The following is a 27,162-nucleotide window of genomic DNA, read 5'->3' on the forward strand; positions in this document are numbered from 1 at the left end:
CGTTTGCGCATAAACATTGAGTACAGTACAGGTGGGGATGGGTGAGGCGGAACGGTTCATTACGTACTGCCTTCGGTTCCGTTCAGGGGCTTACTCGTGAGTACGCTTTTGGAGACGTCTGGTCTAGACTCTAGAGTTCCTTTATAATGAGAGTTTAGACGTTGACTCCAGCAACAATAATTAAAATATGTAATGATTTGATAGCACTGAAAATGGAAAAACAAAACTCTTATAAGAAGTAAAACCATATTACCTATATTATATTAGGCCTATATACAAATATTAATACGAATTTGATACTTAATGTTATAATATAATTTATTATATCTGAAATATAAAAAAATATTATTGCAACTAGTTCGTCACTGAGAAATAAGGAAAAGCTGTTAACTTGAATTTATTTGAAGCAAAGCGTTACTGGATTATGCAATAAGGTAGGCGATGTTTGGATCCTGTGTCTCAACTCTATACTCAATTATTACCTTAGCGTATGCTCGATTACACTAACTTCTAGCGCTTGAAATTAGAACTAAACGCCGGAGCATAAAGAAACAAAACACAGGAAAATTCACTGAGTGTCCTTTCTTTATAATCCCTATGCGCTGTTCTATAGTCAATTGTTTATTATTATTATCTTTTGTATTCAACATCGACTTTCACGAGGCCATGAAAATTATAACACGAATAACATTGTTAGTACACATCATGAAGGCTAAAACTAGATAATTCGTACAATAAATATCTTTACGCAGTCCAGGACCGTATTATGAATTTCTCGATGCCTTAACTACACCAGAATAAATAAATAAAAACAAATAATTATATAAATTAAAGAAAAACCTTGAACGTCAGGCACATGATGACATGTTTTCTTTTCGGTGCCTGATTTACAACTTTTTTAAATTGAGTTAACACTGGCAGGCATTTCGCTAAGAAGTTCATCAATTCATGTAAGTGACGTTAAGTAAAGATTAATCTTAGCTTAGGAAAGGCAATTCGTTTTGGTTGTCTGTAGTTAGGTTTCCGAGATTTCCGAAAATGTAATTAGCAGTTTAATTTAAAACAGAAGCAGGAAAGAAAACCCGTGCAACGCCGGGTGCTTTTAGCTAGTTCATCATAAATTTTCCGCCAGGCTATGCGCTATATATTACTGAAAGTGGGACTTATTTTAAAAGATGTGTAGTTTGAGTCTTTTGAACTGCTTATTAACATTATTTCACAACGTTCCGAAGGTTAGCTCTAGCTATCTTCGTCTTCAGATGAACGAAAAGGAAGGAGCAAGAAGGGTGTTGGGCTGGTTGGGAATCGTTACGAATGGCGATTCTCCTGCTGCTGCGTACATCACAAACATGTCGGCTAATTCATCATTAGTGAATCCTTCCATTATATCAATTAATGTTGGCGAGCAAGTACAACAACTCTTAATGGAGACCGAATATTACTAGAATATAATAATTATGTGATCGAAAGACGTGGATATATTCTAAACTGACAGGCGTTTCATAATGGGATCATTCATAAAATATCAGATCGTAAAATACAAGACACATATGGGAAAAGGAAAAACAAAATACAGATTTCATTTATAAGCGCTTTTCTTAAATATGTACCAAAATATTTGCAACGCATAGGATCATTTTGGGAGATCTCGACACTTTTAAGAAAAGTAGCCATTGCGAGCACTGTTTCTAATGAAAAAAGTCTAACTACATGAGATCTGTGTTGACTGTGTTTTTAATCTCTGTGTAAGTGAATCTCGTGACTTTACCTTGTGTTTTATGTTCACAGAAGGCAATAAAACAATGAATGTGAGTTACATTTTTCTTTTCGATAATGAAATATAATATACCATCTTTAATTTATTGTATTTTGATTGGATTGTGCGTGATATTAGAGATTCACAAATTATTGTATACAGTATATCATTTTACAGATTGATAAAGGCGCCAAAATGATTATCCTCAAATAATTATCATTGTTTGGAGTTTGCTGTTATTTTTTGAATGCAGGTGTGTCTCGGGGAGATTTCGGCACTGTGTTGAGGAGATCTCGATATGTGTCAAGTTCTCCTTAATTTCGCTTGTGGTCCTTCTGGGAGGGCTGTCTCTATCAAAATGTTTGTATTTTTGGTCTTAGGAGAGTTCACAATCCTCCACAAAAATTTTTAGTGCCACTTTGTTAATCTATTTGTTTTTCTCTGTGTGTGTGTCTGTCTGCATCTATAAAACTACCCATCTTCAATTGAACCAATTTTAATTAAACTTTATATTTTAATTTTAATTGATATCGGACAAATGGGAAAACACGCAACTCTCAAATACAAACATGGAAGATCAATTTAGTTTGGCATATCCTTCGCTTTGATTCTAAAGGCTATATGAATTAACAATTAATGACGTAAGAGAATTGTCATCCTGACGTACTGCAGAATAACATATTAATTGTGACCTGGTTCTATCCGAAAATTGATTTGCGTTGAAGATGACATTATTATTACTACTCCCCCAAAAACACAACAGACACCATCTTCACAAGGACATTAGTCTTGCCTAATTCCTTACCTACTGATACTTCCTTTGAAGAACTGGCGCCAGTTTCACTGCTAACACTTCATCTGGTGGCAAAAGTTAAGAAAACTGCAAGACTCAGACTAATAATAGGAAACAGCTGAATGAGACTGAACAACAAAAAGAAATTAGGTTTTCCCACAAAAGGAAGCCTTCTAATGCTCGGCGTGTAGGAGAAGGGAGCTAGTTCATCAAACAATCTGACAATCCAAAAAAAACCTATTGTGCCGCAAGTAGTGATTTTACTACGATAACATTACTAGAGGACTATATGTTCAGTGTGTTGGAGAATACCAAAAATGGTTTCAAAAGTATGTGGAAAATGGCACCGATGAAAAATTCACATGTGACCAACGCGAGTAGGAATATTATAAAGTATTTAGAAATATTTCAGGAGCAAAATTTGTGTTGTAAATGTTGGGTTTTAAAATGTTTCCTATGTTTGTAATTCGATGTCGAAATCACCCCCATTAGGGGAAAAGTCGACACTTCGGTACCAATTTGTATTTATTTAAATACAGTGATACAAAATGATCACATTGGCACCAGATATATGTAATGTACGGAAAACATGTCCATACCTATTGGGGGAAAAATTAGAATAAAATTAGCATAAATTAGTCTCAAAATTAGCGTGTCGAAATGTCCCTAAATGACCCTATTTGTTTCACTGTGTATGATAATGTATATCAATTATTAATACTGTTATGCTTTCAGATGGGAACCTTGCATACATCGAGATAAGTTGAGAAAAGTACTTCGGAAATTCCTTTTTAAACCTTATCAGATTCTTGACATTTTCTATTCGACATTTATTTGTTTTAGCAATAACAAGCTTCAAATTGTTTCCATCACTGCCTGCTTGATCGCATCCATCCACTGCAGAGCATCCATCACAGTCATAGGTGTGATCCAGCAAGCAGTAGTTTCCACCATTGTTCATAGTAGGCGAAGGGTTTTCTCTGATACCGTAATTCTTTTGTTTAAAAAGTTGTTGAAAAAGTGATTTATGGTAACTCGGTGTGGAGAAACATGAGCCTGTCATTTTATTGTCGTAGTGAAATTGTAAGCGTATTATGAAATATCCTGTAGTTTGCAGAGTACGGTAAGTGTAATAGTATACTTGAAATGTTCAGTCGAGAAATTCATATTTTTTGTGTATCCTGAATGTCCTCTTAATTTGTGTCGCAAAGTTTTAACTTTAAGTGTTACGCAATATTAGCCTATAACAATATCGTTTGTGTTTTTATGGCTTATTACTACTGACAAATTTTAAATATTAATTATATTTCGGTAAAGCGTAGCTACAATGTTAAATTTCTGTCATTTATATAGTGCCACTTTTGCAGTGTTCGTTATAAAACCTTTTTTTTTTAATGTCCGAAGATGCTCGGATGGCTAAGATGTCTGCTGTGTTCGTTCTTGACATTGTAATCATACCTGGAATTGAAAGAAAAAATTAAGTATGTTTCTACACTTTTGCTTTAACTTCTATTCACGCAATCACTAACTGGTGCTATAGCAGTGAGTGTGATTAGTCCTGATTAAGATCTGACACCTCTGGATTTCTCTTCACATCCACTATTTTCCTAGTAGGCCTACCGGTACTGTAATCGATATCGTTTGCTAGAACTCAGTATCTTTAAAATGTTCAACGGTGAAGTTGCTACAGCACGCGCTCAGCTGGACAGCTTGGTTTCTAGTCGCAGTCTGAAGACATTTGAAAAGTACAGCGGTAAAACCTGATAAGTCACGTTTTACTGTTTTTACAGGAGAACAAGTTAAAAGTTTCAATATACATTATATTCCATTGTCTTTGTGTTATCGTTATTCAAATTTCTATGAATCAAAAAGGTTGTTATTCTGTACAGTTAAATTACAAAAACTCTACATTACATGAGCTATTATATGGCATCTAAAACGGAAAATCGATCATTTTGGACGTATCAAGTCTTTCCTTGTGCTCTTCATTTTGTTTCAAAAGTGTGCTTAAAGAAGAACGATTTCTGAATTCGAAAGCAAGTACCGTGGCTCTAGGAGAACGACTCGCGCGTCCGTTTGCATAGCAGTTAAATAGTTTGGCAAAAGAGCGGGACGAGTATTCTCTAAGATATAAAGTTGAAATATTGAGACAGAAGTATTGCGGCGTTATAATGTTTGCATATTTTGGTCTGTGATCGACAATTTTGAGTAATTGTTATGAGCCTGAGAAACGTTTATTTTAAACAGATTATATACACTATCATAAATACACGGTGTTTAAAATGCACGTTTCAAAATGCAACGAAAGAGATACCCGTTTTAATGTGAAAAATTGCAAGCAAGAGAATTGCAACCTTACACATTACCATTTACTAAAACAATCACAGTCGACGGAGAATAACTATGACACGTTTGAACATTTCAATAGGAATGATTGTTGTTTTTCAGCATTTCAAAGATTCTATTCGGTGCTGGGAATTGAACCTCGGCGTAGCTCAGTGGTTAGAGCGCCCAATGCATAGAACTGGGGGTCCCGGGTTCGATTCCCGGCGCCGGAGACAATTTTTTTTCATTAACAACCAATAATCATAAATTGTTCAGTCATGTAACCTGAAGGTCAAGCAATGCGCCAATGCCATTATTTCTGAAGATGACGCGATTGCCGAAAGTTTGGTGCACTTCTTGCTTGGAAATTCTCGCTGTATGCGACATCGCGTCGCCACGTCATATTGAAGCTAAAATTACCTCACTGTAAGTAGACCAATTACACCCACTAAAGAGACCATATGGCACACTATGGTCTTTTAGCTGTGTAAGGGCAGTTGGTGCAGTTGACGTGGTTTTTCCACCAGACTAGTAATGATATTTTTGTTTGTTAACAAATCGATAAGCTGAAAGTGTGCTGCATTAGTCATCAGACATACATAATGAATGCAAGAAAGCTTGATCTTTATTAATTTTAGACGAAATATCAACATTGAAATGTATTCTCTATTCAAAATCACACTTATTTAACGGCTGGACATTCTTTATTTCTTACGGTTTCAACTTGAAATCTTCACGTAACATTCTATGCATACCAGCGCTTGAGATATGCATTGAAAATCGTCTCACAGATCGTCTGGACTTTGTGTAACAACATTTCTCACTGTCTGTATTGTTTATTGTGTTCGAATATTCTGAGACCTGCCGTTAGATTTTTTCCTTAAAGTACATCCCGTATCTTACAAATTTTGCACTCATAACCTAATTTTATGATCAGATGGAACGGGATCATGCCTTATAAGACGAAAATAACGCTGATATGCTCCTCTAGCAGCGATCGCAAATAATTTTTTTAATAAACGTCTTAGCAGCAAATGCACATTGCGATACACTCCGCATATCTTGTCCGCCAAAATTGTCACTGTGGTTTCCTTTCAAATAAAAAGTCATAAGCATAACCGAGACTCAAATCCCGACCACCTGCGTGATAAAATATATAAAGGAACAATACAAAATTATTCTATGTTTTAGTGGCTTGAGGACGAATCAAGTAACGGAAAATGCTGATTATTCAAAAGAAGATTTCGTTCGAACGCATGTATACCAACAATGAAACAGAACAGAATGAACCATAGAAGGTGATAAAATATATAAAAGAATATCCAGTGACTAGCGACTTGAGAAAGAATTAAGTAACTGAATAATAGGGTTATTCAATTGTAGTTTTCTTCCGAAGTGAAGCAATTTCGTCTTTTACATTGATAGCCAATATCAAGAAGGGCCAACCTAACGAGGGAACCTTGAACTATATCCTGTTGAGATTCTTTTCTAAACTTTGCTCACTGTAAGATCTTGTTAAGAAAATATATACCGGTATAACAAAAAATGGGCCCATAACCTATATTGCCAGGCCCTTCTTTTGGAGGTAACTTTATCGGCTGAAACGGTTGAATAGTCTCACAATACATACTACACGCACACGCTTCGTCTGCCATGATGTTTATGTTGCACAGTAGTAAAAGCAAGGAAACTGTATATTGTAGATAATTTCAATGTTATATTTACAAAGTTTTCTCACACTTGTCATTTTAATTTATAAAAAAGTATCATTAACATGAAGCGAAATAAATTGATCTAGTAGACACATAATGAACATCCATTAGATGACTGCATTTACGCAGTGATGTGAATGACCTTAAATACACGATAATTTAGAGTATGAAACTAAATAATTGAAACAATACTTTATTTATGTACGGCAATAGTAACGTACATAAATTGTATTTTGTGTGAATAGAATACAGTTACCTTTATGTATTCATATATTCTACTATGTACGATCCTTGCTGCTGCTCTAACAGCTGACCATGGAGGTCCGGAACTTACAACAGATTTACAACATCTTTACAAATTAATTATAATGGATAGACATAGACAGATCAAATATTGATTTGTAAAAACTCGTATAGTTTTCAACACAAAGTTGGAATACACAGTATAATGTCATCTGTTGTTCTTCCCTTAACATTGTATTGAAGCAAAACAAAGAAGAAAAATCTAATCTAAATTATTTTAATAATAATCAAATGAAACAATTTTACAAAACAGAATGGCATTCACACATAAAGTAATCCACATTTAAAATATGCAAGAATTCACAACATGATTCAAATAAATACAATGACTGCAAGCTAATTTGTATAGGTATATTATAATTTAAACAATAAATAATAATTTAAATGATCAAGTTTGGACAAGAGTGGGGATTACATGTTCAATATCCAATGCACTAGGAAAAGAGAGGTCTGAAGTGGTATGGACCAAAGACAAATAAATGGAGTATGTCAGTATGGATATATCCAATGCCTACCGAAATGTAGATGGCCAAAGAAAATTAAAAAAATTGTCCTCTGCAAGGAAAAGAAGAAGAGATAGGCCGACTTTGGGATGGGAAGCATACATGAACAAAACCACGAATGAAAGGTGCCTGGTACCTGGTAATTAGAACGGCCGAGATCTGTGGAGGTTGAGAGGGGAAATGCCGACGAAGAATAAGAATCTTATTCATTATATGCGAGCGAAAATTTTATTACATGTAAACAATTTTTAACTAATATAAATATGGATTTTACATAAGAGAATACAAGTATATATATAGGCCTACAGTATATTTTGGAATAAACAAGTAATATGTGATTTATGAATCAACATACTCGTACATGGGTCATTCAATAATTTGTATGTTGCGCTATCAGCGGTGAATGATGCAAGCTGATAACAATAAGAAAGAAGAGCATCTGATGTGTGTTACCTGTGAATTTGAAGGCAATAACCTCATTTATAAGATATTAATTGTAGTGAGCCTAATTTATAGACTGTTATCTATAGTGCTCTAAAATGTTTAGCAAATACGAACAAAAATGTTCCATTAAAATTCAGTTTGCAAGAGACAAGAATGCTCGACAATGCCATACAGCATTACTGGAAACTTGTGGTAGAGAGACTTCAGCATATCGTACCATGGCTAGGTGGACGCATGCATTTCGCAGCGGGAGGGAAGATGTTCATAAAAAACGTGGAGCTGGCATACCGTAATCGGCAAGTGCACGCTGTAAGAGCGCTGCTGGCAGAACACCGTTGTTGGAAATCGTGTGAATAGTGCATATTAGAGTTACTTTCTGGAACACCATTTACAACCAGTGGTAAACATCTAAATCTCCTGAATTCTCATCCTATTGTGCTACATGATAGTGTTCGCTCTCATATAGCTGCCCCTGTGGTTAATTTACTTCGCAGATGGAACTGGGAAGTTCTGGAGCATCCTCCAAGCTCTCCAGATACGAGTCCATGTGATTTTAATCTTTTCCCGAAAATTAAATTACCTCTTAGAGGAGTTCGCTTTAGAACCAGACAGGCAATTATAGGAGCAGTAGAGGAGTTTGTTGGAAGATTAGTACAACAAGACTCTGTGGGTGGCATCCGTCGTCTCACTGAGGTGTGGAGGCGGGTTCTTCATGTTGGAGGAGATTACTTCTGCGCACTGCAACAATGTCACTGTTCCAAAAATGTTTTCTTTTTTGTTAATTCAAATGTTGCCACTAATTACACTATTCTAAAAAAAATGAAATTCATTTTTCTGGGTATAACGCTCTTGATTAACATGGAAATTTACTTCCTGAATTCAAATCTGTAATTAGTTTCTTTGTGTCACGCATAGTTTTCAAGTTATATGCAATTTCATTTTTTTTTTATTTTTCGTTTCCACACTATGTATTTATGTAGGCAAAACATGTAAATATTAATATTTTAGTCACTCACAAAATTATTTACAAACATTTTATGCACTATAAAACAAAAAAAAATATACAAGCCTTAATATAATAATTATATTATAAGGAAACACTTATTTAAGATTAGAAAATATGAACAAAATACACTTTTCCTTAAGAATTTAAAAGTGTTATTTTTTTCTCTTGTGTTCAATTTTGCAGTCTCTAATAATGTTCCAGCGGTAGTCAGCAAGCATCGCAGGCATCCATTTCCCTTCATACCGCTTTTCCATGAACATTATATCTTTATAGAACATTTCATCATGCTCGTCGGAGACATCACTGCAACTCTCAGGAAAATAATGTATATGTGAATCTAAGAAATGAACTTTTAAAGACATGTGACATCCTAGATTCCTATATGCATTTATCATTTGTTGAACCAGTTGTTCGAAGTCGTTAGCTCTTTTTCTTCCCAGAAAATTTTGCGTTACATTTTTGAAACAAGACCATGCTCTTCTTTCTTTTGGTGCAAGGCGTTGTTCAAAATCTGAATCCTTCTGAAGTTCTCTAATTTGGGAACCTACAAACACGCCCTCTTTTATTTTTGCTGAAGAAAGACGAGGAAACTTTTTTGAAAGGTACATAAATCCTCTTCCAGATGTGTCCATGGCCTTAACAAATTGTTTAATAAGGCCTAGCTTGATGTGAAGAGGGGGCAGCAGAACATCTTCACTGGCTACCAATTTCTCATTCAGTATATTTTTATCTCCAACTTTCCTCTTACGTTCAGGCCAAATCTTTCTTTTATAACGGGAATACCTATCGCGACTACCCCACTCACACAGAAAACATCCATATTTGATGTAGCCTTGTTGCATACCTAATATCATGGCAACTATTTTCAAATCACCATGTATTTTCCACTTGTGCTCATTATGTTTGATTGATCTCAGCATATTTTTTAAAATATCACATGACTCTTTAGTCATACTTGCATAGGCAACTGGGACAGAGGGCATTATGTTCCCATTGTGGAGGAGAACTCCCTTTATTTTATATACCACAGATGTCGGAATATTATGGTTAAAAATGAATATTTACTCACATGGTAAGGAATGTCTCCATCATGCAAATAATGCCGTTTTTACACGCTATAAAACTCAATTTTAAATTCTGTAATAATAACTTGCTTATTAACATAAAATTTTACTAGCAACAGGAATGCCACAATTTGAAAATGAAACAAATGGAGAACAAAATTAACTGTTGGCATCTGTTGGCCATCTTTATCACAAACTTAAAATGTCAGTTAAATGAGACGTATATTCTCGTATAACTAAAAAACTCTGCCTGTTAGCGAATTTCTGTTTTCAGATTTGAATTTTCCATATGGAAATGCTTTGGAAACACATATTTTCACATAAGAAAAATTACCCTTGCAGAACAGTGTTATTATTGAATGACCCATGTATAAATAATTAGTACGATAATAATTATAGTAAGGATGCGAATGTTAAAACTGAACTTCATTAACATTAGAAGGTACAATATTATTGAAAATCATGGACTTCAAACAATGTAACTAATCATATCAATAAGAACATTGAAGATAGGGTATAAGATAGGCCTATACCCCGAAACGCGTTTGTTCATAAAAAGAACAAGTTGTTAACTGTATAAACGAGCAATATACAATATATACAATAATAATAATAATAATAATAATAATAATAATAATACTAATAATAATAATACTAATAACAATAATAATAATAATAATAATAATAATAATAATAATAATACTAATAATAATAATAATAATAATAATAATAATAATAATAATAATAATAATTATTATTATTATTATTATTATTATTATTATTATTATTAACGGGGTTACAATGTAAACTACATATTCCTATATCCAAAGTGTTTAAATTCTTATCTTCTTCCTCCATTCTTCTCTTGCCTCCCAATCCTGTTCTTCCAAGCCTCTCTCCTTTATTCCACTTTTTATATCGTCCATTCAGGTTTTCCTGGTCTTCCCCTCTTTCCTCTTCCTGGCGGAATCCATTCCAAAATCTGTCTGTGCAATCTTGTTTCTGGCATTCTACGCACGTGGCCATATCATTCTAATTGCTTGTAGCTAACGAAATCTAACAATGTACTATTAACTCCCATTTCTTGTCTAATGGTTGTCTTTCGAATTTTTTCCAATTTAGAATGTCTAGTGGAACGTCTAAAACAATTAATTTCAGTGGAGAGGAGTTTCAATCTCAGATTCGTGTTTGAATGCCACGTTTCCGCCCCATATGTCATAGTACTTCTTATTATAGATTTATAGATTTGGACCTTTATTTCAATTGTTATTGTCTTATCCCACCAAACCCCATTTAACATAGCTATTGCGATCTACCTTTCTGAATTCTATATTTTATGTCACTTTCCTGGCTGTATGTTGAGTTAATTTTTACCCCCAAATATTCACACTCCTCACATCCTTCGATACATTCCATTCCATCTTCCAAACCAAACATTTCATTTCCTCCCCACAGGAAATATATAGTGTTTTCTCTAAATTTATTTTTAAACCCCATTTATTATATTCTTCTATAAGTTTTCTACTCATATATTCTATGTCTTCATAGTCCTGTGCTATAACTAGCTGGTCGTCTGCAAATAACAGAGTATAAATTGTAGAATTCTCAGTAGGTATTCCCATATCTTTACACTTCTTCTCCCAATTTTGTAAAGCTTGTTGTATATGTATCTTAAAAAAAGTTGGGGATAATCTACGCCCTTGACGTAAGCCTTTTGTACCTAGAAATTCCTCCGAAACATTCTTCCCAATCTTTATCCTAGAGGTTGTATTCTCATATAATTTGCCTATGGCATTTACAAGAAGTTTGTTTTCTACTTTATCCTTTTATACTTCTCATAATTTCTTTGGTGAGACGGAGTCAGGCTTTTTCTAAATCAACCAATACAACATGTATTGATTGTCTTTTTTTTTTTTATAAATTTCTTTTCCATTAACTGTTTAACCACAAAAATGTGATCAGTTGTTGATCTCCCTGCTCGAAAACCTGCCTGTTCCTCATCCTCTTTCCCTTTATATTCTGCTTCTAGTATATGTTTCAAAATTTTTCCATATATTCTACTGATTGTATTGAGTATGCGATACCTCTATAATTATTACAATCATCCTTCTTTCCGTTTTTATGGATGACTGATATAAGTCCTGTTTTCCACGAATTAGGTATCTCTTCTCCATTTAGACATCTTTCCAAAAGAAATCTCAACATTTCAAACAATTTACTTGTTCCCTGTTTAATAAGTTCAGGATAAACACCATCTATCCCTCAAGACTTACCATTCTTATGTTTTTCGGTTACAATTTTTACCAATTCTATGTTCAGTGCGAAGTTAGTGACTTCTGTTTCCATAACATATTTCCCAACAATAAATATTCAGTTGTTCAGTATGAATTACAAAAACATAACCAAGACATCATTATTTTAACTGAAACCAAAAAGAAAGGGAAAGGAATAGAGAATTTAGGAAGATACACTCAATTTTATAGTGGAGTACGAAGAATGAACGAGCGGCTGGAGGAGTTTCGATAGTGATCAAGAATAAGTTTAAAAAACTGGTTAAAAGCTGGGAACCAAATAATAATAATAATAATAATAATAATGATAATAATAATAATAATAATAATAATAATAATAATAAAGTATAATGAATGTTAAATCTATTATCTAGGACTATCTTAATATATAAAAGTGAATGTGGGTATGTATGTATATATGTATGCACTGTCGGTGACTCAGGAGAAGACGAGAGCGGACTGAGGAGGAAGGGATGTGAACAGATAACGTACGACAACACGTGCAATATTTGTACTGCAGTAAGCGGAAACATTAGGTCTCCTTCTGTTCAACTTAGCTTTAATTTCCATACGCATTGTTACTCATGTTTCCTGCACGAGTAATAACCTGGCTACTGGGATGCTTACCTGAGCGATGTTTATAATAATCAGCAGCGATAGTCAAGAAGATCACATTCTTTCCGTTCGTCTTCTCCTGAGTAACGGACAGTATGTGTGTATGCATGTTCTCTATACAAATCTACACGCTTTGACCGATATGTGCCAAAATTTGCACATTTAACCTTCATAACCAGGAGAAAAGCATAGGCTACATTAAAATTGTGCAAATTGATGTTAAATTAATTAAAAATATAAAAAATAAAAATAAATAGATCAAAATATTCATGTGTAATATTAAAATACAAAATCTTCTACTGTCAATTGTTCTTTATCATTGTCTGTTGTATTCAACATCGACTTTCACAAGGCCATAGAAATTTTAACACGAAATTAAATATTACATTGTTGATACACATCATGATGGCTAAAACTAGATAATTTATGCAATAAGTATCTTTACGCAGTCCAGAACCGTATTATGAATTTTTTGATGCAGTTTTGTAGATGTAAGCAGACTGTTTTATGCAACTGAATTCTAGAATTCTTTGAAACTACAAGGATTGCTACCACATGATTTATTTAATATTGAATAACCAATAGTACTATTGAGAAATATTGACCCACCAAAATTATGCACCAACATGAATTGGTGTGAAAAACTCATACGAAACGTAAAAGAATTGGCAATATTAACTGTAAAAATAAAAGGAGATGTTTTTATTCTAAGTACTGCTAGGGTACTCATTCCATTTTAAGCAACTGCAATTTCAGTGCGACTAGCATTTGTAATGGCCATATTAAAATGAAGCTCAAGGACAGTTGCTCGAAATTGCAGACATTACCTAAAAGACTGCGTGTTTTTCACATCCTATTTTATACAAAGGAGTGAAAAAAAATTACATATATCAATAAGGAATTCAATGATACTTTTGTCATGTTGCTAATGTAATATGTGAATGTACATAAGCCCACTAAGACCCGATTGTATAAACCATCTAATCTTAGATCAGAGGTTAAATTGATCCTTGTTTCAGCTGAACTTGGAATTTTGTGTTGTATAAAGTCTAATCTGAGATTAATTTGTCTCAAACTAAAGTCAACTTTGACTGAAGAAATTTCTCCGATTAAGTTAGATGATCCAAGTTCAGTTCTTTCTTTTCTGTTTGAAATATACGAGTGACAGATTGTGCAAATAAAATATCCATTATTATTAATATTAATAGATATGTTAGGTACATTTACATGTATTTCTTTCAATTTCTTGCCTTAAGACACAAACATTCTTATATTTTATAAGGTTCTATCGTGTTCAGCAGTATCAAATAACATAACCTATAATTATATTATGTTTATAACAACCATTAATTATTAATGGATATGATAGGTGCATTCAGAAATGTACAATTAACTGTATTACTAAACGAAAATGCCACGAAAATTGTCGTTTTATAAAGCTTTATTATGTTTAGCAGTATCGAACACCATAACATGATAACAATTTGGAGAACAGTCAACCTTCTTATTGTCCGCCATTATTTACATTGCACAAAAAAACCAGTGTCTCCAACAGAGTGTAATACGGAAAGTCGCCAAAAAGTAGTTGTAAAGTCGCTAGATTTCTCATTATCAACAAAGAAAGATTAAATTTTGTCACTATAGGGTGCTAAAAAGGTCACTAAATCCCTATTTAAGCAATATAAAAGTTAAAAGAAATTGTTGTTGAAAAAGAGTTAAAGTCGCCTGAACAAACCTGTATAACATGATCCGCGCATCACGTATTTCACCTGTTTATGCGATGTTGCCAAATCCTTTTCACGTGAACTTAGATTGCATTTGAACCAAGGTAATTTGATCGCAGAAAAGTTTTATACAATAGAAGAAGTGTCTGAACTCGGTTCCCTTTTCGATCTTCGATCAAAGTTGATCTTTAGTCAGGGAGTTTTATACAATTGGGCCTAAAAGTAACACTGTATTAATTCTAAAATATACGTCTGTCAAAATATTGTTGTTCTCGTCCGAAAATGTGTTGCTGCGAAATTCTGTCTGTGTAATCACGTTGCAAATGTAGTATGTTAAGCATTGAGGAAATAAAAATCTCTTAATTTCTAAAATGCCGGTAGACCTATACGTCTCTCAGAATATTAGTCTTTATGTTAAAAATGACTTATTGCGAGTTTATATTGTATCTGTATTCTGTGTATAAAATTATAATTAAATTAGAATTAATGTAATTAGAATTTATGAGATATAGTTTCAAGTCATATTAAAAAAAATGGGTATGATATAAGTGGGTGTACAGCGGTCAAGAGGTAAAAAATCTTCCAATATAAATTAAATTATATATGTATATATTGATTCGATGCTGAAATTGACAGAAAGAGGAAAAGGAATTATATTTTTGTTGGGTTTTACTTTGTTCATAGTTTGATTTTTCTATTACTTTATTTATATATCTGGCGGTGTGGAAGAGAAGGCCTAATGGCCTTAACTACACCAGAATAAATAAATGAATGAATGAGTGAATAAATGAGTGAATAAATAAATAAATAAATAAATAAATAAATAAATAAATAAATAAATAAATAAATAAATAAATAAATAAATAAATAAATAAAAACAAATATATAAATTTAAGACAACAATTTAACGTCAGGCACATGATGAAATGTTTTATTTTCGGTGCCCGATTTACAACTGCTTAAAATTGAGTTAACCCTGGCAGGCATTTGGCTAAAGAGTTCATTAATTCATGTAAGTGACATTAACTATAAGATATATCTTTATGGGGAGGAAAGCTTAGTAAAGACAATTCGTTTTGGTTGTCTATAGTTAGGTTTCCGAGATTTCCGAAAATTTAATAAGCAGTTTAATTAAAAATAGAAGCAGAAAGGAAAACCTGGGTAACGCCGGGTACTTTCAGCTAATGTGTTATAAATGCATGGTTAGATAAACTTCAAATCATAATATTTCTTCATTTCATGTTAATTTTATTCTTCCTGTGAACAACAAAAATTGGGATTTACAATTGAATTATTAAAGAAAGCATAAATACTTGCAAGCATTCTTTTGCTTACAGGCTGATAAACTAGCCGTTATGCACACAGGAAGGGAGGGAGCGTACAGCGTAAATCTTCCAATATGAATTAAATTATATATGTATATATTGATTCCTTGGTACGGCCGATAGGTAAATTTCGGATCACGATAACACACCAATGTTCAGACTGGGAACAAGGAAATTCCCTATTTACCGTCAGCTGTCTCTGAAATTCAAGTGAAAACACACACAGACATGAAATTACGTGAAATATATGCCAATCGTACAAGTACAGTCATTGGGGGACTCAAGTGATTTTCAATATTTTCACAACATTTTGTAGTTCGCATAATAAGCCAGTTTTTTTTACATTAACTCTTTCTTTCCAGAATCTTTTTTTATTTATTTTATTGGATTATTTTACGACGCTGTATCAACATCTAGGTTATTTAGCGTCTGAATGAAATGAAGGTGATAATGACGGTGAAATGAGTCCGGGGTCCAGCACCGAAAGTTACCCAGCATTTGCTCGTATTGGGTTGAGGAAAAACCCCGGAAAAAACCTCAACCAGGTAACTTGTCCCGACCGGGATTCGAACCCGGGCCACCTGGTTTCGCGGCCAGACGCGCTGACCGTTACTCCACAGATGTGGACTCCAGAATCTTTCTTTATACGAAAATTGAATAAAATTCTCAACATGAGAGGTCTTTTTTTTTAATATAGATTCCCTTCTGAGTTGACAAATGGACTCATCTGAGCGGACAGTGTAGAGCTTCTTTGTATTTTCTATGGATGTGAAATGGTTCGAATTGAAAGATGGAGGAATTTTGGATTCGTCAACGGGCACTGTTTTACGTAATGCTATACTTATACTTGTGATATTTTAGTTCGTTACCTAAGTAGCCACTATAGAATATTCTTTTATGTATTGTTTTGTAATCGTTGATCTCAGACATCTTGTGTGATACAGACAATGCGGAATATCAGAAATTATGTATAATGACTAGGTAAGTTGTATAATGCCTAAAATTTCTAGGCGAAATGTGAAATACAGAAACTCAGTCCCATTTACTGTCGAGTTACTGTTAGGCAAACAGTAAAACGCAAGGCACACTCTTTAAAAACAATTTATAAAAGTGAAAATATTATTCGAAAAAAATTCTACCTGGTAAAAACGTGCGATATTTCGAGTTCCTGTTCCTGAAATAGAAGTGACGCTCGTAATAATTTCTCGAATTGAGCACAGGTCACCATACAGCATTTTCATTCATAATCTCAATTTTCATTAAGCGCTAAACATGAATTGTACTAGAAAATATCGGTGATGCCAAAGGAATTTTACATCACTCATGTGCAAATCATCAGTGTACGGAGACAAGTTAAGGATTTTTAAGTAATATGCGTAAAACAAAGTGTGAATCAGTGAAATGTCTGTGTGTGAGAACAAATGTTCTGTACAAAATACAGTAGTTTTAACATCACTTTTTCTTTTAATACTATATTCGCCGTTCTTATGCTTTTACTGGCAGTAAAATTATTTTTAACATTTAGCTGTTTTAACTTAACAGCTGTAGATCAGGAACCGAAAAAAAATTTCATCATATGCCTTACGTTCAACAGTTTTTAAAATTATATATATTACTTTTATTTATTTCTTTATTCACGCTACAGTCACACAAATTTTAAATGGGTTAGCATAGTCTTGAAGTTCAGCATTACAAAACATATCCCTCGGTCACTGTACACCCACTTAGATCTATAGATCTTACATTTTATCTCTGCCAGTCAGTGACCGTTAAATTTCAAGTGACATATCTTAGTCGTGGGCGTCAGCGAATTAAATAGCATTATGATCTTTCTGCCGTCTGCTTTCCTCGTACCGCAAATGTGACGTTGCACAGAGGCAGAGGTAAAATAATTTTAAGATCTGTACATTGATCTGAAGCTGTGCTGACATATATTTCACGTAATTTCATGTCTATGTGTGTTTTCACTTGAATTTCAGAGACAGCTGACGGTAAATAGGGAATTCCCTTGTTCCCAGTCTGAACATTGGTGTGTCATCGTGAGCTGAAATTTATCTGTCTATCGGTCGTACCAAGGAATCAATATGTGCTTTAGTTATATTTTTATCTCGAAAATTTTAATGCAATAGTTTCCGAAATAAATAAAAGTTACGGATGGTCTCAATCACTCTGTATAGTGTGCATGATAAATGCAATATGACATATAGGCCTATATTTAATTTTTGTTAATTCTGATATTAGACTTTTATAAATAAACTGCAGGAAAACCGTTTGAAGAACAGAGTATATTATCGTATAATAGTATTGTACATTAATTTGTTGCCTTTATCAAGGCGGAGATACAAATTAAATGCTGTACTGTTATTTCGCTTTCCTTATTTTCCACGGAAAAAGTCCTGAAATAGATTTATTTTTCTTTTGGTTTTGCTGCTCTGATAATGAGTCTCATTAATAAGTTGTGAATTTTGTGTGATTTCAAGATAAGTGGAAATCTGAGTGTGATGTATTACTTCGTGACAGGGTTGCTTTAACATAACAACTTGAGAATGTGATTGAGATTTTGTATTTTTTGTGAGTGTTACATTCGATTACCGGTACTTCTGACTAACGTGGTTCAGACAAGCATGCAATTTTTTGTTGTTTGTTGTAACTTGATTCCTGTTGTGTTATTTGCTTATGCTGGGAAGTGATGGAGAGATTTGACGTGATGGTTGAAGACAGTTATAACAGCTATTTGTCTTTGAATCCACTAATCTTAAAGAGACCAACACTGAACGGCCGCTCTCTGGAAGTGGTATTTTGATTAGGTTTCTGGAAGTCATTTTCTTGATGCTTTCGTTACAGCAAACTACCTTTTCATCATAGCTTTTATCTTGTTTTACATAAATTGACGGTTGTGTTTGTGAAGCAGTTTCTTTATAATGTTTCCTTTGCCTTTGACTTTCCATATACTGCGACGCATCATACAATTTCTCCATCAAGCCATCTGTTTGACACGATTTGTCACAAGTTTCTTCATTGCCTTTTGTTGCTTGTCGGTACAGATTTCCGCCACATTTGTAACATATAGGATTCATGTTCCTCTTAGAATTTGGCTTGCTGTCTCTAATGTCAGGGTACTCCGCCTCTTTCTGTTTATTGCTATGAAATGGCTTCTTACATGGGCGAATATGAGGCTCAGTTTTATCTCGTGTTGTAAGTGCATTTTCTATGTCGAAAGAATTTGAGGAAGAAGGAACGCATTTATTTTCTGGATAATTTGTAGATTTAAGAGCAATATTAAATGCCACATGTACCGGTACCTGACTAGCAACTTTTTCCTTTCTGCGCCTAAAATGTCCACAACCAAATACTTGTCTCCTGGTGCGTTGAACTTGAACATGATCAGTGAACATCGCAATTCCTTCTCTCTCTAGAAATCTGTTGTCATCTCTTTCTTCGCAACTGGTGTTTCCTGGTTTCGACGCTACATTTAATTCCGTATCCACCGGTGTCTGGCTTACGTCTCGTTTCTTTCTACGCCTAAAATTTCCACAGTTAAATAATCTTCTTGCTGGTCGTTCAATATTAGCATACTCTTTAAGGGATCTCCGTGGCGTTATATACAAAAGTCCTTCGCCCTTGAAGTGCCTGGTACCAGCAATAGCTTCGAAACAAGTCGTCTTCCTCATGTTACTGTTGACACTTCTTTAGTAGACCATACTGTTATTAACTTATCCATGTATCTTTCTATTCATTTATATTAAATAAAAAGAAACTAAACAACAATTTTAATGTAAATTTAAACATCTCGGTTAAAGAAATATTAGAACAAATTGTAGAAACTATAGAAACTAAACAATAGAGTAATGTTCTTAAATAGCGTTTCTTTGTTGCCGACATGTCGATGGCCCAGAACCAGATTGTTCCAAGTCCATTTTACTATTTTTTTTTCAGGAGGGCTATTTTAAGCTCCTGACATTCAAAGTTTCATGAAACAATTTGGTATAGCTTCGTAACATCCTTATGGAGAGGAATATTTACAATTTGTTCGATTCATATATGCAGACAAGAACTGGAACACAATGAAAGACATATTTTTTTCTTTTAAAAAGTTGGACTTAGAACAGTCTGGTTCTCAGCCATCGATATATAGTGTATACTTTTATATAGTCTAGAAAAATCTTCTTATGTTCTACAAGAAAGGAATTTATGGTGATTCCTATTTCGAATGAAGGAGACCATGAAATAATTATTTACTCACTTACAACAGAATAAACAAACTAACAGAACTGACAATAAATGACCGAAACATGTTTTCATGTTATAGGCTTACTTAGATCGTTAAAGGACGTCTCTGACATGCATTTGGATGAGAAAATGGCAGAAAATATCTTGCTTATTCAATTTTAGATTTTTGTTTACCTTGTTGTGGCAACTCTTAATCGTTGTTGCATTTCTATGAAATAAATATATGAATTCAATCATCTATCCGAAATACACAAAGCAAACATATAGCCTCTTGCTGTCTTTATTAAATAGGGTACTTGATTTTCACTGGTAATTTTAAATACAATATTGAAACAGTATTTTAAAGTGATGTTCCGCCGATGCCAAATCTGACCTGGGGAACCACGATACATGACTGCTGCGTAGACGGTTGAATGAACTTACGATATTTTCATGAATCCTTCAGTCGGAGTTCTAATTATGTGACCCTAAGGTCTCATTCATAATTCAAGCTTGAATGTAAACATAACGTTCACATATCTCAAATGCAACCATTCATGATACTGTCATATGGACGCAACCATAAAATGTTAAATTAGACGTAAGATATCTCCTCTTGTAAGTTTGTTTGTTTCAAAGCAAATAATTAAATAATTAGAAGACAGGAATAGCAATGGTCTATAAGAGAAGATAGAGAATCTAATCGAAGAACAGAGCAAACTTATCAACTTATTTTTTTCGGAATGTTCTCCAACTTTGAGGTTATTTAGAAATAAACGAGCAGCACTACAAAATCCGTTTGCAATATCACAATTAAAGCTGGAATTCAATAATACAGAATGAAAACAAAACTTTATCACCAAACTCAGCAGGCAGCCGACGACCCTTTCTTACAGCCTATTCTATCAGTCGATAATATTACTTCAGCTACAACAGAAATACTGTACGTTTCTCTTTATCATTGATAACAGCTTTTTCATACTTATATATATATATATATATATATATATATATATATATATATATATATATATATATATATATACTAGCCGTACCCGTGCACTCCGCTGCACCCGTTACAAATAAATATAAAGTAATTACATAATTAAAATAGGACGTTTGATCCAGGGAACATTCGTGTTTGATAGAAGGATAAATCGTTTAATATGTTACTTAATTTAAATTGCATCCAAATAATTAAAATGCGATCATTTTGGTCCAGAGACACTCATTTGGTGCAATGACAATTCCTTTAACATGTTTCTAATTTTTATTACTTGCAACCATAGTTTAATGAACATTGACATCATTTAGATTTAATGTGTATATTTTATTTTACTTGTTATAAGTTTCCATTGAATTATGGTAATAACTTAATTTTAATCCTTGTTTTCTACGTATTCAGTAAATGGCGCTTGGCCCACTATGGTTGTGAACCCTTCAACTAATATTATATTATATTATATTATATTATATTACATATTATATTATATTATATTATATTATATTATATTATATTATATTATATTATACTAGCCGTACCCGTGCGCTCCGCTGCACCCGTTAGAAATAAATATAAAGTAATTACATAATTAAAATAGGACATTTGATCCAGGGAAGATTCGTGTTTGATAGAAGGATAAATCGTTTAATATGTTACTTAATTTAAATTGTATTTAAATAATTAAAATGCGATCATTTTGGTCCAGAGACACTCATTTGGTGCAATGACAATTCCTTTAACATGTTTCTTAATTTTTATTACATGCATCCATACTTTAATGAAGACTGACATAGCATTTAGATTTAATGTGTATACCTTATTTTACTTGCTATATGTTTCCATTGAATTATGATAATAACTTAATTTTAACCCTTGTTTTCTACGTATTCAGTAAATGGCGCTTGGGCCACTATGGTTCTGAACCCTCCAAATAACTTAAATAACTTAAATTATATTATATTACATTACATTACATTACATTATATTATATTATATTACATTATATTATATTATATTATATTATATTATATTATATTGTATTATATAAAAAATGTGTTGATAACGGATGTACACCGATAAGTAAGTTTTTAATTTGTTATGGGGGCTCTTGAATCTCAGGAGAAACAAATTTTATTTTACAACAGCGCAACATAATCTGCTTGGCTCATTACCCAATTTTTTTGCATTGCATTTAATGCATATGTATTTTATGTATTTTAACACGATTCAATTGAGCATAGTTAAAATTTGGATTATAAAATAATGGAATGCTAAGCTAAAATATTATTACTGCATACTAAATCAATACACTCTTGTGGTTCGTTAATTCTCTGAGATAAACATTATTTTAAGAAATACAGGAAACGAATACACAGAATAGCCTATCAAGTTGTTTGTGCATAAGAAGCTATTTTAATCTTACCTGTCCTCAATTCACTCCGAAGTTACTGTAATAACATTTTAGCATTATGTCCATATAGAGAAACTACACTTTCCAATGGTGAAATAATAATTAATTATACAAATCGGTTAATTTAGCTTCCGATATTACTTCATACAAACACAGAAACATTCTCTGTAGGCTATGATTCATAGGTTTCGATTGTTGTTGACCAAGGCCCCTTATAGACGAATTCATTTGTTTATTTCATTACACTGCCTTAGATGGCAGTTATTTTAATTTTGAAACATATTTATCTCATTAAATATCAGTCCTATCAAAATTTTTCAAGGAATAAAACTTATCGGAAATGATTCTTAAAGAAATGTTTGGTATGTAACATTTTTCACAAAAATCAACAATAAGCGAGATATTTCGATTTATTTAATTCAGATCCCCTTATAACCCCCATTTTAAATAATGTATTTTGAATGCCATATAGCCTAAAATCTAAGTTACAACGAACTTAATTTATATTCCAATTTTCATCGAAATCGGTTCAGCCATTATCGCGTGAAAAGGTAACAAACATACAGACAGACAGACAGACAGACATACAAACAAAAATTTCAAAAAAGCGATTTTCGGTTTCAGGGTGGTTAATTATATATGTTAGGATCAATTATTTTTGGAAAATCGAAAATTACCAGAAAAATTTCGGCTACAGATTTATTATTAGTATAGATTATATTATATTATATTATATTATATTATATTATATTATATTATATTATATCAGAAGTTACTGTAATAACTAATAACATTATAGCATTATGTCCATCTAGAGAAACTACACTTTCCAATGGTGAAATAATAATTAATTATACAAAATCGGTTAATTTAGCTTCCAATATTACTTCTTACAAACACAGAAACATTCTCTGTAGGCTATCTTTCATAGCTTTCGATTGTTGCTGTCCAAGGCCCCTTATAGCCGAAGTCATTTGTTTTTTAATTCATTACACGACCTTAGATGGCAGTTATTTTAATTTTAAAACTCATTTATCTCATTAAATATCAGTCCTATCAAACTTTTTCAAGGAATAAAACTTATCGCAAATTATTTTAAAGAAACTTTTGTTATGTAACATTTTTCACAAAAATCAATAATAAGCGAGATATTTCGATTTATTTAATTCAGGGCGCCTTATAACCCCCCTTTTAAATAGTGTGTTTTGAATTCAATATAGCCTAAAATCTAAGTTACAACGAACTTTATTCATATTCCAATTTTCATCGAAATCCGTTCATCCATTATCGCGTGAAAAGGTAACAGACAGACAGACAGACAGACAGACAGACATACAAACAAAAATTTCAAAAAAGCGATTTTCGGTTTCAGGGTGGTTAATTATATATGTTAGGACCAATTATTTTTGGAAAATCGAAAATTACCAGAAAAATTTCGGCTACAGATTTATTATTAGTATAGATGTCAAACTTATGTATTATGTAACTCTAAGTTTACCTTGCAGTTACAGAATTTGAACTCGTACAGACAAAATAAGCGTACCTTCTGCACAACAGTGATCATTCTGTCTGCCGGGCGAGAACTGGAAGTAGCGGAACAACGCATAAAAGGACACTGTGCATATAATGGACTGTAGGTCTAACTTACTTCGTATAGATACGTGCATCTTAGGTATAATGCTTACTATAATACGACTCAAATCCTGTGAATGGTTGTAAGCGTACTGTGGCGTAGTAAACAATGATGATGCCAGTTCAGTTCAGGCACTGACACTGAGCATATCACAGATGATAAGAGATGTTTATCAAGCGGATATCTTTAAACATGCAACAAAAACTGCAATTTATTCATTGAATTGAAAATGGCGAAAAGTTTAAACGTATCACCAGAAATTACAATATTAATGTTCCCACGTGATTTATAGGCTAATGCCACTGCCTGTTGGCCTAAAATTTCCACTGAAGCGCTAAAAATAAACTGGAATAAATTACTTGCATATGAAGTCGAAGGAGTAACTTCTGAATAAAGAAACCTTATGTAAAATCTACCAGTCATCACGCTGCATACACGACTCTTACCAGAGCTGTTTGTATAATAAAATATTACTTATTTTTCTTTAAGAGCACAAAAAAAGTATACGTTTGTTAGTTACTCTTTCCTTAAATATTAGAGCTCATAAAAAAAAGTAAAGTGTATATTTGATATATCGTCGTTGTTCCTGCACTAACTCCTATGCTACATATTTATCGATTTTCAGATTTTTGATCTATAATAAATAACTTATAGTGATACAGCAAATAATGAAATCTCTTATACTTACTTACAAATGGCTCTTAAGGAACCCCCAGGTTCATTGCGCCCCCACATCAGCCCGCCATCGGTCCCTATCCTGTGCAAGATGAATCCAGTCTCTGTCATCATATCCCACCTCCCTCAAATCCATTTTAATATTATCCTCCCATCTACGTCTCGGCCTCCCCAAAGGTCTTTTTTCCCTCCGGTTTCCCAACTAACACACTATATGCATTTCTGGAATCCCCCATACGTGCTACATGCCCTGTCCATCGCAAACGTCTAGATTTAATATTCCTAATTACCTATGTCAGGTGAAGAATACAATGCGTGCAGTTCTGCGTAGTGTAACTTTCTCCATTCTCCTGTAACTTCATCCATCTTAGCCTCACATATTCTCCTAAGAACCTTATTCTCAATTAACCTTTATCTCTGTTTCTCTCAAAGTAAGAGTCTAAGTTTCACAACCATAAAGAAAACCGGTAATATAACTGTTTTATAAATTCTAACTTTCAAATTTTTTGATAGCAGACTAGATGACAAAAGTTTCTCAACCGAATAATAACACGCATTTCCCATATTATTATTCTGCGTTTAATTTCCTCCCGAGTGAAATCTCCTATATGTAATTATATTTCTTTCTTTAAGAATTCACATCTCCTATATACCATTGCCGTAAAAGGAATAAATGTGTTTTTTCGTCCTGCTCAAAAATTTTATATTTTGCACATATGAATTATTGCAGGAACAATGCCGATATGAAGATGTAATTTGTGTTTAGTTTTAAGACAAAATGTTACATTATATAACATTGCCTACTTATTTGTGGTACTATCGTGATTATGGGTCTTTTTATAATGCGCCTGCATCGCTAGTGAACCAAAAGAAGTGGACTCTTTCTGTGAAAGATTTTATACAGAATTGGAGTTATATTGTATATAAATCTTCCGAAAAACATACGTCGACGTGGCAGCGCAAGAATTGTCAAAATAGTTCTGGTGATTCAACAACATTATTTCTTTTCTCCCATTAAAATACCATCGCTTTTGTACGCGTTTGGACCCACAAAGCTGGGATATTGGGCAAGGACTGGGACTATCCTCGCACGCAGGCGTTCGGATAGGCCTATTGTACTACCCGGGATGGATGTCCTAAAGCCCTCCGCGCCACAGATACCCCTGCATGCCGCCCCAAACTCCCCTACAGCCTACATGATCAGTTTACCATTCCACGCAGCTCTCACCGCGGTCCCTGAACCCCGGTCCCACGAATTACCATGAACCCAGTAGAGAGCCCACGATGCACAGTGTTACCACCAACAACGACTGATAACATATTCACTGGGTCCAAGCTCGGCGGTGATCCGCAGACGACTCTATAACAGAGCAAACCCGAAACCTAGGAAACAATCTGACAATGAGATGATGATGAATGAGGGGAAGTGTAATTATGATGGCGAAATGAATGAGAGGTCCAACTCAGTAGGTTATCCAGCAATTCTGCTTCGATTGGATGTGGGAAAATCTCGGAAAAACTTCGACCAGGTAACTTGCCCCAACCTGGATTTGAACCAATTCGTTTCACGGTCAGACGTGCTGACCGTTACTCCAAAGCGGTGGACAAGCTAGAATATTGGCAAGCATGTTAATCATCAGACCGCCAAGGATGACACATAAAGAAAGAGGATTCGATTCTCGGCCATTTCTGTGAGGATTGTTGAGGGCGATCTGTTCTGCCATCTTGAACTTATCGTTTTATTAGGTCTATCGCTACTTCATCGTTCATTTCTAAATACTGAACAATGAAATAGATATGAAGAGTCCACTGCAAGAATGATGGATGTCATTTGGAATACATTTTGCAGGAGAAGCAATTGAAAGTTTGAAATGCTTAGCGCTCAAAGCTTAACTGTGATTTTCCGATCATTACTGGACAATGACTATCAGTGTTAATGCCATATAACTCTGTATGTACATTCTATATGTCTTAAGCTAAGCTTTGACAGTATTGGTTCATTTTCGACAAGAAAGTGACATCCATCATTCTTGCAGTGGACTCTTCATATTCAGTGCAAAATTACACTTTAAATTAAGGAATTATAAATGCATTAATTAAAAGAATACAAATTAGATTATAGGCTTGCAAATTTCTGTACACATTGTGCAACTTAAAAATAATACTTTCTATTGCAGCATTCGTGAGCGGAAATTATCACACATTATTCCACTGGTCTGAAATGACATTTCAATTTCTTGGATGAATTGTAACTGCAGTAATAGTAAGTATACAATGATTCGCTTAATTATATTGCAACAAATGTGTCCTATATAAACTAATAAAGGAGATAATACATTTTATGAGAATCGGAAATACATTCAAAGATTC

The 27,162-nt window shown here is 33.5% G+C and overlaps 1 long non-coding RNA gene across 1 annotated transcript in view; it reads left to right on the forward strand.

Annotated features, from left to right (window-relative positions):
- Nucleotides 1-3,531: 3,531 nt before the first annotated feature.
- LOC138692644 (uncharacterized) overlaps nucleotides 3,532-27,162 on the forward strand; it is a 67,202-nt gene continuing 43,571 nt past the window's right edge. The window contains exons 1-2 of the long non-coding RNA XR_011330095.1: nucleotides 3,532-3,672; nucleotides 26,970-27,055. This is a non-coding gene — a long non-coding RNA (uncharacterized lncRNA). The remainder of the gene's footprint in view (nucleotides 3,673-26,969; nucleotides 27,056-27,162) is intronic.

Source organism: Periplaneta americana, chromosome 17 (assembly GCF_040183065.1).
Source record: "Periplaneta americana isolate PAMFEO1 chromosome 17, P.americana_PAMFEO1_priV1, whole genome shotgun sequence".
NCBI classification, from domain to species: Eukaryota; Metazoa; Arthropoda; class Insecta; order Blattodea; family Blattidae; genus Periplaneta; species Periplaneta americana.